Genomic DNA, 19,563 nt, shown 5'->3' on the forward strand with positions numbered 1-19,563 from the left:
TTCAGCAAAGCACATTTACAGTTAAAATACAGATAAATCAAAACAATTGGATTAACTGTAACTATCAAAATGTTTAACAAGATAATATATATTAACTGCTACTAATTAACTGTTCCAATATAGTAACATCCCATGCACACACCCTTGACAAAGGCAAAATCAGTAAAATAGATTGTCTCATAAACAATTCTAACAACACGATGGCAGCCCCAGCTTGTTAGCTCTAACAGAGAGGAATAAGAGGTTCCACATCCAGCTTCAAGACCCCATCAACTGCTGAAAGTGAAAATTAAAACTAATATCACCTATAGTATTTTCCAATTTTTGCTTATAATGACAGCCAACTCTAAGCTCTCCTGTTGTAAATGCCAATCATTTTATCTCCCAGATCCCTCAATCCCTTCTGCTTCAAAAACGAATTAAATGACATCTTGACATCTTATGCTGGTAAAATTGCTGGTTGCAAGCATCTAACTAACTGCTTGAAACCCATACCATTAAACCATGCTGCCTGACTTTAAGTCCATTTTGGTTCTGTTCAGACGATGTAAATCAGGTTATGAAATAAAATCTTGCAAATTCCAGGAAATGATTGGATTAATTTGGATGATTGCGAGCTTTATAGTAACAAAAGATATATTAAAGGCCGGAAGATTTAAAAAATGCTGAAAGGTAATCAAATTGTGGTTAGATAATAAACTTGTAATTTCAAGGAGGAAAGAAATTGCAGTTGAAATCCTTGGAAGGAATGAGTTAAAGTTCATTGTGTTGATTTAACCTTGTGAGGGTTGTGAAAATACAAGACAGTCACTTTCAGAAGCTTGGCTGTTTTTCAGGAAATTTTGAGCATCCTCTTGTTCTCCTTCCATAAATCAGAAGTAAAGGTCCTCTGAATTTGTTTCTGCTTTTCTTAAACGAAGTATGATGTTGTTGACTTCTCACAAATTTAAATCATTGTGATTGGCCCCTCAGTATAAAAGTATTCATTTTTGCAAAAGTGCATTTCTTTGATCAAACTGTGTGCATAAATTGTGTTAACCAAGTATATTACTTGCATCTGGATTGATCCCTAAGAGCACAATAAAATGTGCTACAAAGTCTGCAATGTTGGCACTGTTTAAGGTGGGGAGGGAGAGACCCAACAATATGGGAAGCATTCATCTTATCATAGGAAAAGAACAGAAATAAAATTTCCCAGAAGGTGCCTCAAAAACACACACATACAGCACAGAAACAGACCCTTCGGTCCAACTCATCCATGCCAACCAGATATTCTTTAAAAAACCAAGCCCCATTTTCCAGCATTTGGGCCTGTATTCCCCAAAACCCTTACTATTAATATATCTATCCAGATGCCTTTTAAATGTTGCAATTGTATCAGCCTCCAGCACTTCCTCTGGCAGCTCATTCCATGCACACATCATCCTCTGAGTGAAAAGGTTGCCCCTTAGGTCGCTTTTAAATCGTTCCCTTCTCATCTTAAACCTATGCCCTTCAGTTTTGGACTCCTCCATCGCAGGGAAATGACCTTGTCTATTTACCCTATCCATGCCCGTCATGATTTTATAAACCTGTTTAACGTCACGCCTCCGCCTCCAGGACTCTAGAGAAAATAGCCTGTCTATTCAGCCTCTACGTATAGTTCAAAACCTCCAACACTGGCAACATCCCTATAAACCTTTTCTGAACCCTTTTCAAATTTCACAACATCCGTCCTATAGCAGGGAGACCAGAATTAGAAGCAGTGGTCCAAAAGTGGCCTAACTGATGTCATGTACAGCAGCAACATGACCTCCCAACTCCGATACTCAATGGACTGACCAATAAAGGCAAGTAAAGCAAAGCTGCCTTCACTATCTGCTCTACCTGTGGCTCCATTTTCAAGGAACTATAGACCTGCACTCCAAGGTCTCTTTATTCAGCAGCATTCCCCAGGACCTAACCATTAAGTATATAAATTCTGCCCTGTTTTGCCTTTCCGAAATGCAGCACCTCACATTTAACTAAATTAAACTTCATCTGGTCCGTTGTCCATTGGTCCATCTGATCAAGATCATGTTATACTCCAACATAATCATCTTTGCTGTCCGCTACACCTCCAATTTTGGTGTCATGTGCAAACTTACTAACCATACCTCCTATGATTAACAAACTGCTTATTTTAAGTATCTATGGGTGCAGAACCCAAAATTTTAGAAAATCGCTACCTGCATCCTGTCTTAGGAAAAATATCTTGGCCTTGTACTTTTAACACAATCATAGCTGGGGCAGGTGAAATAACAGCATAGAGGCTGATATCCCATCACCAAGCCACCCTTTATTCATATGTGCGCAGTACATAGGCAGCCAGCTCGGAGTCAGTCCCTACAATAAGGAGGATCTCTGAATCTTCTGTTTATATTTGTCAGCCAGGGCTCCCTGATTAACAAACTCAATCAAGGATCTCAGTCAATGCGATCCACCTGGCCCTCGTTCCAATCACTACGTCATCCCCCAAAAAAGTCTGGGAATGTTGGCTTGTTTCTTACTTGTAGCTTCTCCTGTGACGTTTTCACCCCAAGTCCAGTTTCTCTGCCTCTGACTCACACATCGGCTGTGTGTACTGGATTCTTATCTGGGTCTTGCACCCCGAACATCTTGGGAGAGTTTCCTCTTGTTCTTACCTTATCGTTGTTGCAACTGCAACCTCCACCTTTTTGTCTTCAGCCCCCTAATGGAAATGGGTTTGGCCTAGCTTGATGTGATGCAAAAAGAAACTAACATTTTAAACCCCAAAAATGATGAAATGTGTTTTTTATGTGTGCCGTGGAATCTCTGCTTTGCTCTCCATTTCGGAGAGGGCTTTTCTCAAATTTGTGAAGTGAAATGAGAATACCAAAATCAAGTTTGCTAAAATACTGGGATGTGAGATACAGTAACTAGCAAAAGCAAAAGTGGCCTGGTTAATTTTTCTACTTGCAAGGCTGAGTAGCTCTTTATTTATTTATCTGTTGTAAAACCTGGTCCTTATCATTACATTTGATCTAGAATTAAGGCTATGCAGGTTGCACTCTTCACCACCATAACACCATGCAAATAATATTACTTTGAAAGTATAGTGCTTTAATAGCATTCATCCTTGATCTGTATATGGATGGATTGATTTATTGCAGGCTTCTAGACAAATTATTTCTTACATTTCTAATTGTAGTTTAATTAATGGCTTCACACTGAGTAGATATTATAAGTTATGTAACTAGTTAAGGTCATAAACACGTTTTTAATGATCAATAATTGATATATCTGTAATACCCTGCAGACAATTCCTTGTCATGTCATTGTTAATGCATTTCCATCCACCTTTTGCATTCTCTGTTTTAGGCCATTTTCATTTCCCCTCAAAACCTTCCTCCCAATAGCTTGTCTTTTTAAATTTTTGAGGACAAATTAAGTGTAGTTGAAAATCTGCAAGCTGAGCTTACAAGGGGGTGAAGGCGAGTTACAACATTTACCTCTTGAATGTCCCACAAGTGAGATGCTTCAGAATAGGTTATAACTGGATAGTGGTTTGGGATGCATTGTTCACGACCTGCGAATGAGGTGGTGTTAATTGTGAAAAAAAAACTGAAGACCTGCAAATTCTGGAGGTCAAAAACAAAAACTGACATTCCTGAAAAAACTCAGCAAGTCTGGATTGAGCTGTGGAGAGAAAGCAAAGTTAACATTTCAGGTCCAGTGACCTTGCTTTAGAAGTGTTTGTGAATCTCTGCTTTCACTCCATGGAATTTTTCACGAAATTTTTGTCTGTGTTGATCATAAGCATTTGCTACGTTCACTAAGTTTATGAATAGTAATATTTGTGCAACCAAAAGAGATGAGTTAATTTTGTTGCAGTACCTTTTGAAAGAGTGAAACATATCTCTAAAAATATATTCAATAATTAAGAAATAAAATTGCATAATGTTTTCAGGAAGTCAGTTTTAACTGTTGTCAGTTTATCACCTGGAGAAAAAATTTCTCATTTGGAATGCAGTTGGCTAACAATGTATGGCCATTAATTTTAGCTTAGTTGTTAATTTCAAACTAGTTGGTTAATAATATAGTTGAAGTGCTTTGCGTTGGAAGCAATTGTTTGAACAACCTGATTTGCTATCAACCTATTACTGATTAATCTGTGTATTGGAGTGTTCAAATGCAGCTTGAGGAATGTGTTTTGTTAGTTTGCCAGCACTGAAGGCCAATATTTTGCTCTGAGTTCATATTTGTTGGGCAGGTGGGAGCACAGCCAGTGCTTTTAGTGTAATGTTCATCTGTGTGGTTACCATTCCTTTCAGCAGGAGTTTTGTCTGTTGATGAGGGCTTTAATACCTTATGATTTTTAAAAAAGTTTTCCAGCATCCCGTGTATTTTTTGCCTGATAATACTGTCAAATTAATTGGAAATGAAAACAATTGAGTACTGTTTTGTTTTGGGACAGTGACCTATCAATACTGTCTGAGGTATTTTCACTCAGGTGTCATTCTTCAAGTCTCCATCTTGATACTGCATACTAAAAGGCAAATTTAATGTGGACATTATCACAATTGGTCCTTGATATATTCTTGTCCATAAGACATAGGAGTGGAAGTAAGGCCACTTGGCCCATCGAGTCCACTCCGCCATTCAATCATGGCTGATGCGCATTTCAGCTCCACTTGCCAGCGTTCTCCCCGTAGCCCTTAATTCCTCTAGACAACAAGAACCTATCAATCTCGGCCTTGAAGACATTTAGCGTCCCGGCTTCCACTGCACTCCGTGGCAATGAATTCCACAGGCCCACCACTCTCTGGCTGAAGAAATGTCTCCGCATTTCCGTTCTGAAATGACCCCCTCTAATTCTAAGGCTGTGTCCACGGGTCCTAGTCTCCTCGCCTAACAGAAACAATTTTCTAGCATCCACCTTTTCAAAGCCATGTATTATTTTGTACGTCTCTATTAGATCTCCCCTTAATCTTCTAAACTCCAACGAATACAATCCCAGTATCCTCAGCCGTTCCTCATATGCTAGACCTGTCATTCCAGGGATCATCCGTGTGAATCTCCGCTGGACACGTTCCAGTGCCAGTATGTCCTTCCTGAGGTGTGGGGACCAAAACTGGACACAGTACTCCAAATGGGGCCTAACCAGAGCTTTATAAAGTCTTAGTAGTACATCTCTGCTTTTATATTCCAACGTTCTTGAGATAAGAGACAACATTGCATTCGCTTTCTTAATCACAGACTCAACCTGCATGTTTACCTTTAGAGAATCCTCGACTAGCACTCCCAGATCCCTTTGTGCTTTGGCTTTATTAAGTTTCTCACCATTTAGAAAGTAGTCCATTCCTATATTCTTTTTGCCAAAGTGCAAGACCTCGCACTTGCTCATGTTAAATTCCATCAGCCATTTCCTGGACCACTCTCCCAACCTGTCTGACATTCAGATGTGTTCAAGGGTCATTGGAGTAGGAATCTTAATGGTTCCTTCACTGCACAACCACCACATCCTCCCATTCCAGGAGTAGTGAGGACAGTTGTTGTAATCAACTACAAAAACAGTATTTTTAAGAAGCATTATTCCAAGATTAGGTTGGATTTTTTTGAACTGCGTTTCGGGAACATACATGCTTCAAGTGCTTCTTTTGATCAGTTATCTGTTAAATATTTGTTGAAGTTGTGATAATGTGTTGTACTAATTCTGGTGCAAAAGGTGAAATTTTCCCATTCTCTAAATTATTTTTGCATTACCAGTAGAATAAAATGATACAAATATTAATTTTCAAAACATGTTCATGTGACTGTAAGCCATGTTATTTTCACAATTTCAATGACAAAGGAGCTTTTTCATTCAGAAAAAGGCCACAACATTGCTATTGCAATTAATTTTATGAATTAAATACTTCTACAGTTATTGTGAAGAATATGGATATATTCTTCAAGGCATTTATTGAAGGAGTTGAATGCACTTTCTGCATCATTTGCCATTAAAATAAATATGTTTTATATTGATTTAATTATTTCTAAGTTTGAGTATCTGGCAATCATATTTATGATATTGTCTAGTTAATGGATTTAGCAATAGAATTCCCTGGAATCATGTGCAGTTAAAAGTCATGAAGTCATAGAGGTGTACAGCATGGAAACAGACCCTTTAGTCCAAACCGTCCATGCCGACCTGATATCCTAACCTAATCTAGTCCCATTTTTCAACACCTGACCCATATCCCTCTAAATCCTTCCTGTTCATGTACCCATCTAAATACCTTTTAAATGCTGTAATTATACCAGCCTCCACCACTTCCTTTGGCAGCTTATTCCATACACGCACCACCCTCTGCATGAAAACATTGCTCCTTAGGTCCCTCTTATTATCTTTCACCTCTCAACTGAAACATACTCCACCTAGTTCTGGACTCCCCCCACCCCAGGCAAAAGACCTTGGCTGTTTATCTTATCCATGCCCCTCATGATTTTATAAACCTCTATAAGGTCACCCTCAGCCTCTGACATTCCAGGGAAAACAGCCCAGCCTATTCAGCCTCTCCCTATAGCTCAAATCCTCCAAACCCTGGCAACATCCTTGTAAATCTTTTCTGAACCCTTTCAAGTTTCCCGACATTCCTTCCAATAGGAAGAAGATCAGAATTGCACACAATATTCCAAAAGTGGCCGAACCAATGACCTGTACAGCTGAAACATGATCTCTCAACTCCTGAATTGAATTGAATTGAACTGAATTTTTTGTCACGTGTACTGAGGCCCAGTGAAAAGCTTTGTCTTGTGAGCAATACAGGCAGATCACATAGTTAAGTAGCATAGGTAAACAGCGGCAAAAATAAAAACACAGATTCAGGCAAATGTTAAGTTTGAGTCAATTCAGTACCCTAAACAATAGTAGGGTAGAAATTGTTGCGAAACCGGCTGGTGTGTATGTTCAAGCCACTGTACCTTCTCTCTGATGGTAGAGATTGCCAAGGTGGGATGGATCTTTGAGAATGCTGGCAGCCTTTCCTTGACGGCGGGCCTGGTAGATGGATTGTATAGATGGGACGTTGGCTTTCGTTATTGTCCGGGCCGAGTTCACCACTTCTGTAATCGTTTCCGATTTTGAGTGGTACAGTTGCCATACCAGGTAGTGGTACATCCAGACAGAATGCTCTTGATAGCGCACCTGTAAAGGTTGGCAAGGGTATTCGTCATCATGCCAAATTTCCTCAGCTCCCTGAGGAAGAAGAGACGTTGTTGACCCTTTGTAACTAGTGCATCCATGTGAAGAGTCCAAAAAACGTTGTTGTGGATGATCACTCCCAGGAGCTTGAAACTCTCCACTTGTTCCACCTCTGTGCTGTTGATGTGTAGGGGGGCATGAGTAACATCACGCCAAAAGTCAATAATGAGTTCCTTGGTTTTGCCGACATTGAAAGCTAGGTTGTTCTCAGTGCACCACTTTTCCAGGTCTTCCACCTCCCATTTATAGTCTGTTTCATTGCCATCTGAGATTCGATCGATGATGGTGGTGTCATCAGCGAACCTGTAGATGGCATTAGTCTGGTATTTGGTAGGAAGTTTCTCATTAATGTCATTATGCCATACTTCAAGGAGATCCTTCAAAGTGTCTTTGAAATATCTTCTTTGTTTTTTTCCCACAAGTCCATTGGGCATGAATTAATCAAACTTAGTTCATGGAGACTAGAAAGTGTCACAATGACTTTAGCTTAGAAACAATTTGATTTTCTTAGGAGACATACAGAAAAAGTTTATAAGCTTGATCCGATATCAACAACTAGTTAGGTATTCTTGCCTTGAACAGTGTTAACACCACTGTTTGGTATCAGTTTTCTTAGGCCCAAGAGGAGGATTTTAAGCAACTGTTCAATATGCTGAGTCTGATTATGTTATGTATTTCTAAAAGTTTTGTTATATCCTTTCGTTTGTTTGGAATACCATTTGTATTTTCCACAATGAAAATGATGGCAATGTACTTATTCAACCCAAGCCCATTTCTAGGCTTCACATTCATCTTTCCCATCAGGATGATGAGCACTTTAGCCCTTCTCTTCCTTTTTATATATTTAAAGTAGCTCTCACTGACTTTTTATGTTACTTGCTAATTTGTTTTCCCAAAGTTCATTTTCCCCTCCTCATTTGTTTTTTGCACACTTTTTGTTTATTTTTCAAACTTTCCCAATACTCTGGGTTTACCACAAATAATGCTATGCTGTTTTTTTTTTGTTTCTCAATTTAATGCTGTCTTTAATGTCCTTGGTTGGTCATGGTTGTTTTATCCCTTGCCTAGAATCCTTCTTCACTGAGATATATCTTTGTTGAGAGTCATATACTATTTTCTTAAACGTCTTCTCGAGGGATTCAAGATGGCAGCGACCCAGCAAGTCTGAGTCTGTAGTGCTCTGCCTAAGACTCTGGCAAAGTGGGGCACCTGCCTTCACCACACCTTTTAAATCATTTAAGATAGCTTTTGCCCAGCATAATTAGTCATTTTGCATCAAACTTGAACAACTTGGTGTTGTTCTTAAAATGGCTAAAGGCAAAAATTCCCGCAGTTTGCAACAGGCAGGGACCCCCACCCCCCCTCCAGCAGTAGTGGAGACGCCTGTGGCCGCCTCGGGGGACTTACCTGCGGAGGCGAGCCTGATCTCCGGGATCAACAAGCTGCAGGAGAAGATCGACGCCTTCAATGAAGAATCCAGGACCAGGTGGGAGTCGTTGAAAACCTTGAACAGTGTGACAGAGGGGTGGAGCAAAAGGCCGCGGCCTCAGAGATCAGCCGTGGGCCAGATCTGGGCGCTCGAGCAGTGAGTCCGGACCCTGGAAGAGCACATCGGCGACCTCGACAATCGGGGCTGTCGAAAAAATATTCGGTTGCTGGGCTTTCTCGAGCATTAAGAGGAAGGCCATCTTGTAGACTTTCTGAAGCAATGGCTCCCTCAAATATTAAAGTTGGAGTCTGGATCAGTCCAGGTACAGGTGGAGTGGGCCCACCAGTATGCAGGCCTGGCCCCCGCCCGGTTCTGTTCTGGCTCCAATGTTATAGAGAGAGGCAGATGTTCCTGGGAGCCTCCAGAGTCCTGGGGAAGGATCCCCAGGCCATGATGCACAAGGATTCCAGAATTATGTTATTCCAGGAATTTTCTCCAGACGTGGTCTGCAAGAGGAGGGCATTCGATGAGGCAAAAAAAGCGTCTGAGAGACCTAAATATCCAACACACTGTGTTACCCAGCAATGCTGCGTTTCAGCCATGAAGGATCCATATATAACTTTGGATCACCGGAGAAGGCTAAAGAATTCTTGGACTCTAGACTGTGAGACTTAAACCGTATGGATGACGATTTTATTTTGCTGCCCCCCCCCCCCCCCAAAACTGGTTTACCCTTTTTTCCTTTTTCATTACCTTCCCGGGGGGTGGGGAGAGGGAGCTTTTGTTATTTGCTATGTGATTTTTATTTTATAGGTCGTGCGGCTTATTCGATTTGTGTGGGAGAGGGGTTTGTTTTGCTCTACCTTTTTATTAGAGCAGGGTTTTCTTCTTCTGTCATTTTACTTAGTTTTCTAATAATTGCTAGCATTGTAACTTTGTAGTTTTATATATTTATATTTTTTATTATGCTTGCTAAACACACCTAGGTGTGGGTGGGAGGGTGGTTGGGTCACTCACTTTTAACTTTGGTTTCATAGAGCACTCGAATTTGTCTACTCTATTTTATAATGCTTGGGTCGAGGGTGGGACACTAGTTAGGAGAGCTTACAGTGAGGTTACTGACAGGTAGGTAGTTACTCTTTCTGGGAGCAAAGGGGAAAATCTCCTTTCAAATGTGTTTTGTATTATTTTCTTCACTTAGGAATAGTTTTTAATTGTGTTGGTGTAAATGTCTTACAGAAGTTTTGCTTTTGTGAGTTTTCCATGGTGTTTATTCAAGGTGTTTTGGATAGGGTTCTTCCTCCTGGGGTGTCTCGGGCTTGCCTGGATGATCATGAATAGCCATTTGCTTAGGTGGTGCACCTGAAATGTCAAGGGAAGTAATTCACCAATCAAAAAGAAGAAGATATTATCAAGCGTCAAAAAAGAAAGAGTTGATATAGCTCTCTTACAGGAGACCCACCTACTTGACAAAGTACACTTAAAATTACAACAGGGTGGGTTTGACCAGGCTTTTTTCTTATCTTTTAGTTCAGAAAGTAGGGGAGTAGTCATTCTCATTTGGAAGAATCTTCCTTTCAAAATCTTAAGCCAAATAAAGGTGAGTCTGGACATTATATACTGATCAAAGCCCTAATATATGTAGAGGAGTATAGAATTTTGAAACTTTATTGCCCCCCGGCACACCCCTTCAAATTTGTAGCGGAAGCGTTCTCTAAGTTGATGGTTTTTTGGGGCCCGCCATACAATTATAGGAGTAGATTTTAATTGTATTTTGGACTCAGAGACAGATAGGATACTAAGAGTACTGTGGGTATATCTCTCAGATCTAGACAATTGAAGGATCTGAATAAGGAGCTAGGGCTAGTAGATGTGTGGAGGTGTTTTCACCCCCAGGGCAGAGACTTTACTTTCTACCCAAAACCACGCAAGTGTCTTACTAGAATTGATATGTTCTTTGCTCCCTCGACCCTTTTGAATTCCATATTGTCCTGCAAAATAGATATTATAGCAATCTCTGATCATGCTGCAGTATATATGAAAGTTAAGACTAGGGACGATGGGACAGGCCCCCGACATTGGCCTGTGGATAGCAAATTTATAAAATATTTTTCTCAGGAACTCAAAACCTTTTTGGAAATAATTCAGGCATGGCCAGTAATCCATAGATGATGTGGGAGACCATTATGGCGCGAGATTTGATCATCTCATACTCTGTGACCCAGAAAAGACAACAGTGCCTGCTCGAGGCTTGCTTGAAGGCTGCTGAGACAGCGTATGTTGATAGGTCCTCCATTACTAAGCTACAAAGGATCACAGCCCTTAGGACAGCCTTGAATATCGCACTTACACAAACGGCAAAGAGGGAAATATTATTTTCAAAGCAAAGATTATATGAATATGGTGACAAGCCTGGCAGTTACCTAGCATACCTTGCTAGGGAAAAAAAAAAGGCTCCTCAAGCTATCACATCTATTAGGGAAAGTGCTGGTACTCTGACTTGTGATTGTAAAAGGATCAACACAGTCTTTAGAAAGTTCTATTTTGAACTGTATAAATCACAGGACTGTGAGGATAGAACTAAGAAGATGGAGAAAACTTGGCCTTTCCAGACCTAACCTTGGAACAGGTGTCTTTCCTGAATGCTCCCCAGACAACCTAGGAAGTATTCGATGCAATTAGACAGCTTCAGAGTGGCAAAGCGCCTGGATCAGATGGATTCCAGGTTGAGTTTTACAAAGAATTTATAGGGGGACTGGCTAGTCCACTTATAAACATGTATAATCGCTCACATAGTCAGGACTGCCTCCCGCCTTCGTTGAGAGAAGCAAATATTTCTCTCACTCTTAAAAAAGGGAAGGTCCCAGAAGATTGTTCAAAATATAGACCAATATCCTTGCTAAATGTAGATTTTAAAATCCTTTCTAAAACATTAGCATTAAGGTTGGAGAATGTCTAACCATATATCATAAAAGAGGACCAGACTGGGTTTATCAAGGGCCCTAGATCAACTAACAATATTAGAAGGGTCTTAAATATGATACAAGCCTGTCAACAGGGAAGAATACCAGGGCTAGTTGTCTCCTTGGATGCAGAGAAGGCATTTGATCGGGTAGAGTGGTCATAGCTTTTTTACACATTGGAAAGGTTCGGTATTGGAGAGGTATTTTCTAAATGGGTCTCAATATGATACAATGACCCCAAAGCAGCTGTGATCACCAATGGTTTCGGCTTGGATAGCTTCAGTGTTGGTAGGGGCTGTCGTCAGGGATGTCCTCTCTGTGTTACTACTCACTTTAGTAATCGAACCACTAGCTGAAGTTATATGAACCAACTCTAACATAGCAGCTCCAAGAGTTGGTTCGGGTAAACATAAATCACTCTCTATGCAGGTGATGCCCTCCCTTTCTTAAGTAATCCTTTGATATCCATGCCTTGCTTAATTCAAGTAATCAATCTGTTTAGTACGTTCTCAGGCTATAAAATCAATTTTATAAAATCGGAGACCATACCGTTGGGTAGTCCCGTCAATATATCCAATTTATCGGGCAGATCTTGTTTTCCCTTTCAGTGGTCACTGGAGGGTTTTCTATACTTGGGTATTTTTATCACCCCAGTATTTGGTCAGCTGTATAAAGCCAATTTTGTAGACCTACTAGAGAAAATAAGGCAGGACCTTCAACACGGGGAAGATCTCCCAACATCTTGGTTAGGCAGAGTAGCTCTAGTTAAAATGAATATTCTGCCTCGTCTCCTATATCCTATGAGAATGCTCCCTCTGATGTTGCTGAGACTGGCGTTGCATAAACTACACGGCTGGCTTGGTTCCTTTATTTGGAATCATAGACGGCCCCTAATCAAATTAGAAAAGGCGCAGCTTCCACAAGGAAGGGGAGTACTGGATTTTCTAGACTTCAGGAGGTATCAGTTGAGCTCTTTATTATGCTATATAGCTGATTGGGTCTCTTGTGACCCTCAATTAATTTGGCTAGACATTGAGACCTCCCAAGCAAAATGTCCCCTCATCAATCTTTTATTTTTAGATAAGATGAGAGCTATTGCAAAAACCCTACTGTATTAAATAGAATTAAAGCCTGGAGGATAATGCGACAAGATGAGGGTAACCTACAAAAAACCTCTCCTTATACTCCTAGAGTGGGAGCATCAGGTTTTCAGCCAGGGGCTGACAGATGCTGCATTTAAAACCTGGAGGTCCAGAGGTATCTCTTGCTTGGGGGACATGTTCGATGAGGAGGTTATGATGTCTTTTGAGCAGTTGCATCAGAAGTTTGGACTGCCTAATGGAGATCTTTTTCGGTATTTCCAAATATGAGATTATATACAGAAGAAGACCACGTTATTAGACAGTCCCTACAAATCGGATAGGGAAAGAAGAGTGCTATGGCCAATGGGGCCACCCTTGGTCAGTACTCTATCACTTATATAATGAGGTATCGAAAGGCATGGAACGACTGTTTAAAACATAGAACCAAGAATTGGGGTTAGAAATCTCATTAGAAATGTGGGAGGGCATCTGGGAAAATGCCAGAAAGATCTCTATTTGTAATAGAACTCAAGCTATTCAATTAAAGATACTCCATAGGGCTCATATAGCACCTGAACGACTGACAAGATTTAAGGTAGGAACATCCCCAATCTGTCCTAAATGCAAAATAGAAGTGGGCACTCTCTCGCACTGTCTATGAACATGTCACAATATCTGAAGGTACTGGGACAGAGTAGCGAATGCTCTGACAGAGATCTTGGAAACGGAGATTAGATTGGATCCAGTGTCTCCTCTTCTGGGCTTTTCAGATTCCTCCCCCCCCCCCCCCCCCCCCCCCCCGCCTCCCCCACCCCCGGATGTGCATGGGAGGAAATTATTTTCCATTCTCTCCTTTTGTGCAAGGAAATATATCTTAGTGAATTGGGTAGCTGAAGGCCCTCCAGGACTTTTGAATTGGCACAGGTTAATCATGGAATATATCCCCCTTGACTTGCTCACAAATATGGTGCACCAAAAAACTGAATTATACCATAAAATTTGGCAGCCCTTTCTGAACTATATTGACACCGATATTTCAGCCATACTGTCAAGAGCTTTTTGTCTGGCTGTGGTAGTGGTTCTGGCTGGTTTGGGGGCCCCCGGGAGGTGGAGTCCCATATAAATACGGGTTTTATTATGACTTGATGTTAATTCATTTTCAGTATGTACTTATTTAATTTTTCCGTTATTTTACGCTAGTAATGTATGATGTCCTATTTTACGTTTTGGTTGTTTGTAGGATAGATTAGTAGTTAGTTGGATTTTTTTTTCCTTTGGTGTTTTGGTTAATATTTATTTATTTATTTATTTTCTCATTTATTTAATTGTATATTAGTGTTTATACTTGTTTGTATTACTTTGTAATTTTGTAAAAAAAAAGTTTTAAAAAAAAATTCTTTTTTTCCATTAAAATACCTATTAAAAAGAGCATCTTCTCAATTGTCTTTTCTCTAATCTCCTCTTCCAGACCATTCTAGCCAGCTTTGCCCTCATCCCGATGAAATTACGTTTACTTAAGTTTAGCATAGTTTTCTCACACTCCACATGAACGTGAAGTTCTCAAATATTGCGGTTACTATTGTCTTACTCTGAAATAATTGGTATTGATAAATAAAGAGCCTCCAAGGTGATTTTTAATCACTAATATCAAAACCAAAAGCTATATTTTAAAATGTCTTCAATTTCACTTAGTTTTTCAGTATAGAAAAGATATTTTTCATCAGTATTCACACAGGAAAAAGACACTTGTTGAGGAGAACACTGCGATATAGGCTATTGGACTAGATGGGATCGAAGTTCTTAAGGTGTTAGCAATTCTGGAAAATGTGAAAATAGGTAAATCCCATGGGCTGGATGGGATTTATCATAAAATTCTCTGGGCATCTACGAAGAGATTGCAAAGCCTTTGGCTTTGATCTTTATGTTGTCATTGTCTACAGGAACAGTGCCAGAAGACTGGAGAGTAGCAAATGTTGTTCCCTTGTTCCAGAAAGGGAGTAGGGACAACCCTGGTAATTATTGACCAGGGAGCCATACTTGGTTGTGGGCAAAGTTTTGGAAAGGCTTATAAAAGGATTTATAGTCATCTAGGAATAATTTGATTAGGGATATTCAGCATGGTTTTGTGAAGGGCAGGTGGTTCCTCACAAACCTTTTATTGAGTTATTTGAGATAGTGACCAAACAGTGGATGAGAGCGATGTGGTGTGTATGGATTTCAGTAAAGTGCTTGATAAGGTATACCATGGCAGGCTATTGTAGAAAATATCGAGGCATGGGATTGAGGGTGATTTAGTGGTTTGGATCAGAAATTGGCTAGCTGAAAGAAGTGGTGGTTGATGGAAAATGTTCATCCTGGAGTTCAACTACTAGTGGTGTAGCAACAATGACCTGTTTTTGGGCTACTGCTGTTTGTCAGTTTTATACATGACCTGGATGTGGGCATAGAAGGATGGGTTAGTGAATTTGCAGATGACATTAAGATCAGTGGAGTTGTGGACATTGTGGAAGAATGTTGCAAGTTACAGAGGGACATAGATAAGCTGCAGAGCTGGACTGAGAGGTGGCAAATGGGGTTTAATGTGGAAAAGTGTGAGGTGATTCACTTTGAAAGGAGTAACAGGAATGCAGTGTACTGGGCTAATGTTAAGATTCTTGGTCATGTGGATGAGCAGAGAGATCTGAGTCCATGTGCATAGATCCCTGAAAGTTGCCATCCAGGTTGGTAGGGTTGCTAAGTAGGCGTACAATGTGTTCAGTTTTATTGGTAGAGTCAGAGTCATAGAGATGTACAGCATGGAAACAGATCCTTTGGTCCAACTTGTCCATGCCGACCAGAGATCCCAGCCCAATCTAGTCCAACCTGCCAATACCTGGCCCATATCCCTCCAAACCCTTCCTATTCATATACTCATCCAGATGCCTTTTAAATGCTGCAATTGTAGTAGCCTCCACCACTTCCTCTGGCTGCTCAATTCAATTACGTACCACCCTCTGCATGAAAATGTTGCCCCTTAGGTCCCTTTTATATCTTTCCCCTTTCACCCTAAACCTATGCCCTGTAGTTCTGAACTCCCCCACCCAAGGGAAGAGATTTTGTCGATGCCGTTCATGATTTTATAAGCCTTTTAAGGTCACCTCTCAACCTCTGACACTCCAGGGAAAACAGCCCTAGCCTATTCAACCTCTCCCTGGAACTGAAATTCTCTAACCCTGACAACATCCTTGTCAATATTTTCTGAATTCTTCCAAGTTTCACAACATCCTTCTGATAGGAAGGAGACCAGTATTGCATGCAATATTCCAAAAGTGGCCTAACCAATGTTCTGTACAGCCGCAACATGATCTGAGGTTTCTAAACATGAGGTTTCTAAATTCTTGGAAGAGCAGAGTCGATTAGAACAAGTCAGCATGGATTTAGTAAAGGGAGGTCGTGCTTGACAAACCTGTTGGAATTCTTTGAAGAGGTGACAAGTAGGTTAGACCTGGGAAACCCAGTGGATGTGGTCTATTTAGACTTCCAAAAGGCCTCCGATAAGGTGCCACACGGGAGGTGCTGAGCAAGGTGAGGACCCTTGGTGTTCGAGGTGAGTTACTGGGATGGATTGAGGATTGGCTGTCTGACAGAAGGCAGAGAGTTGGGATAAAAGGTTATTTTTCGGAATGGCAGCTGGTAACAAGCGGTGTCCCGCAGGGTTCAGTTTTGGGGCCGCAGCTGTTCACGTTATATATTAATGATCTGGATGAAGGGACTGGGGGCATTCTAGTGAAGTTTGCCGATGATACAAAGTTAGGTGGACAGGCAGGTAGTACTGAGGAAGTGGGGAGGCTGCAGAAGGATCTAGACAGTTTGGAAGAGTGGTCCAGGAAATGGCTGATGGAATTCAATGTGAGTAAATGCGAGGTCTTGCACTTCGGAAAAAAGAATACAAGCATGGACTACTTTCTAAACGGTGAGAAAATTCGTAAAGCCAAAGTACAAAGGAATCTGGGAGTGCTAGTCGAGGATTCTCTAAAGTTAAACATGCAGGTTGAGTCCGTGATTAAGAAAGCGAATGCAATGTTGTCATTTATCTCAAGAGGGTTGGAATATAAAGGCACCGTTGTGCTACTGAGACTTTATAAAGCTCTGGTTAGGCCCCATTTGGAGTACTGTGTCCAGTTTTGGTCCCCACACCTCAGGAAGGACATACTGGTACTGGAGCATGTCCAGCGGAGATTTACACGGATGATCCCTGGAATGGTAGGTCTAACATACGAGGTACGGCTGAGGATCCTGGGATTGAATTCATTGGAGTTTAGAAGATTAAGGGGAGACTTAATCGAGATGTACAAGATAATACATGGCTTGGAAAGGGTGGATGCTAGGAAATTGTTTCTGTTAGGTGAGGAGACTAGTACCCATGGACACTGCCTTAGAATTAGAGGGGGTAAATTCAGAACAAATGCGGAGACATTTCTTCAGCCAGAGAGTGGTGGGCCTGTGGAATTCATTGCCGCAGAGTGCAGTGGAGGCCGGGGCGCCAAATGTCTTCAAGGCAGCGATTGATAAATTCTTGATGTCTCAGGGAATTAAGGGCTACGGGGAGAATGCGGGTAAGTGGAGTTGAAATGCCCATCAGCCATGATTGAATGCTGGAGTGGACTCGATGGGCTGAATGGCCTTACTTCCACTCCTATATCTTATGGTCTTATGGACTTCTCAACTCGTGTACTCAGTACTCTGACCAATAAAGGAAAGCATACCAAACATCGCCTTCACTATCCTATCTATCTGCAACTCCACTTTCAAGGAGCTATGAACATGCACTCCAAGGTTCAGCAACACTCCCGATGACCTTACTATTAAGTGTATACATCCTGCTAAGATTTGCTTTCCCAAAATGCAGCACCTTGCATTTATCTAAATTAAGTTCCATTTGCCAGTCCTCAGCCCATTGTCCCCATGGTCAAGATCCTATTATATAATCTTTAGCCTTTTTCGCTGTCCACTACACATCTCCAATTTTGATGTCATCTGCAAACTTACTAACTATATCTCTTATGCTTACATCCAAATCATTTATATAAATGACGAAAAATAGAAGACCCAGCACCGATCCTTGTGGCACTCCACTGGTCACAGGCCACCAGTCTGAAAAACAACCCTCCACCGCCACCCTCTGTTTTCTATCTTTGAGCCAGTTCTGTATCTAAATGGCTAGTTCTCCCTGTATTCCATGAGATCTAACCTTACTGACCAGTCTCACATGGGGAACCTTGTTGAATGCCTTATTGAAGTCCATTTAGATCACGTCCACTGCTTTGCCCTCATCAATCCTCTTTGTTACTTCTTCAAAAAACTCAATCATGTTTGTGAGACATGATTTCCCATGTATCGAGCCACGTTGGCTATCGCTAATCAGTCCTTGCCTTTCCAAATACATGTACATCCTGTCCCTCAGGATTCCCCCCAACAACTTTCCCACCACCGAGGTCAGGCTCACTGGTCTATAGTTCCCTGGCTTCTCCTTACCACCCTTCTTAAACAGTGGCACCATGTTAGCCAACCTCCATTCTTCCTGCACCTCACCTGTGACTATCGTTGATACAAATATCTCAGCAAGGGACCCAGCAATCACTTCCCTAGCTTCCCACAGAGTTCTAGGTTAGGTCCTGGGGATTTATCCACTTTTATGCAGTTCAAGACATCCAGCACTTTCTCCTCTGTAATATGGACATTTTGCGAGGTGTCACCATCTATTTCCCCACATTCTATACCTTCCATGTCCTTTTCCACAGTAAACACTGATGCAAAATACTCGTTTAGTATCTCCCCCATTTCCTGCGGATCCACACAAAGGCTGCCTTGCTGATCTTTGAGGGGCTCAATTTGCTCTTTAGTTACCCTTTTGTTCTTAATGTATTTGTAAAAACCCTTTAGATTCTCTTTAATTCTATTTGCCAATGCTATCTCATGTCCCTTTTTTGCCATTCTGAATTCCCTCTTAAGTATACTCCTACCACCTTTATACCCTTCTAAGGATTGATCCGATCTATTTTGTCTATCCCTGACACATGCATCCTTCTTTTTCTTAACCAAACCCTCAATTTCTTTCATCATCCAGCATTCCTAATACCTGCTAGCCTTTCCTTTCACCCTAGGAGAAAGTGAGGACTGCAGATGCTGGAGATCAGCTTCTTCGGGCATGAAGAAGGGCTCATGCCCGAAATGTCGATTCTCCTGCTCCTTGGATGCTGCCTGACCTGTGCTTTTCCAGCAACACATTTTCAGTTCCTTTCACCCTAACAGGAATATGCTGTCTCTGGACTCTCATTATCTCATTTCTGAAGGCTTCCCATTTTCCAGCCAGGAGATTGTGTTTCAGAGCCATGAGGTCACGTTGCAGCTGTACAAACTCTGGTGCGGCCGCATTTGGAGTATTGCACACAGTTTTGGTCACCGCATTATGGGAAGGATATGGAAGCATTGGAAAGGGTGCAGAGGAGATTTACCAGGACGTTGCCTGGTATGGAGGAAAGGCTGAGGGACCTGAGGCTGTTTTTGTTAGGGAGAAGAAGGTTGAGAGGGGATTTAATAGAGATATACAAGATGGTCAGAGGATTAGACAGGGTGGACAGTGAGAACCTTTCTTCCTTGGATAGGGATGGCTAGCACAACATAGTTTAAATTGAGGGGTGATAAGATGTTGGACAGATGTCAGAGGTAGTTTCTTTACTCAGAGTAGTAAGGGTGTGGAATGCGCTGCCTGCAACACTAGTAGACTCATCAACTTTAAGAGCATTTAAATGGCTATTGGATAAATATATGGATGATAATGGAATGGTGTAGGTTAGGTGGGCTTCAGATTGGTTTCACAGATCA

At 41.3% G+C, this 19,563-nt stretch overlaps 1 protein-coding gene across 6 annotated transcripts in view; it reads left to right on the forward strand.

Annotated features, from left to right (window-relative positions):
- myo9aa (myosin IXAa) overlaps positions 1-19,563 on the forward strand; it is a 365,642-nt gene that overhangs the window by 71,054 nt on the left and 275,025 nt on the right. The window lies entirely within an intron of this gene.

This window comes from Chiloscyllium punctatum, chromosome 33 (genome assembly GCF_047496795.1).
Source record: "Chiloscyllium punctatum isolate Juve2018m chromosome 33, sChiPun1.3, whole genome shotgun sequence".
Lineage (NCBI taxonomy): Eukaryota > Metazoa > Chordata > Chondrichthyes > Orectolobiformes > Hemiscylliidae > Chiloscyllium > Chiloscyllium punctatum.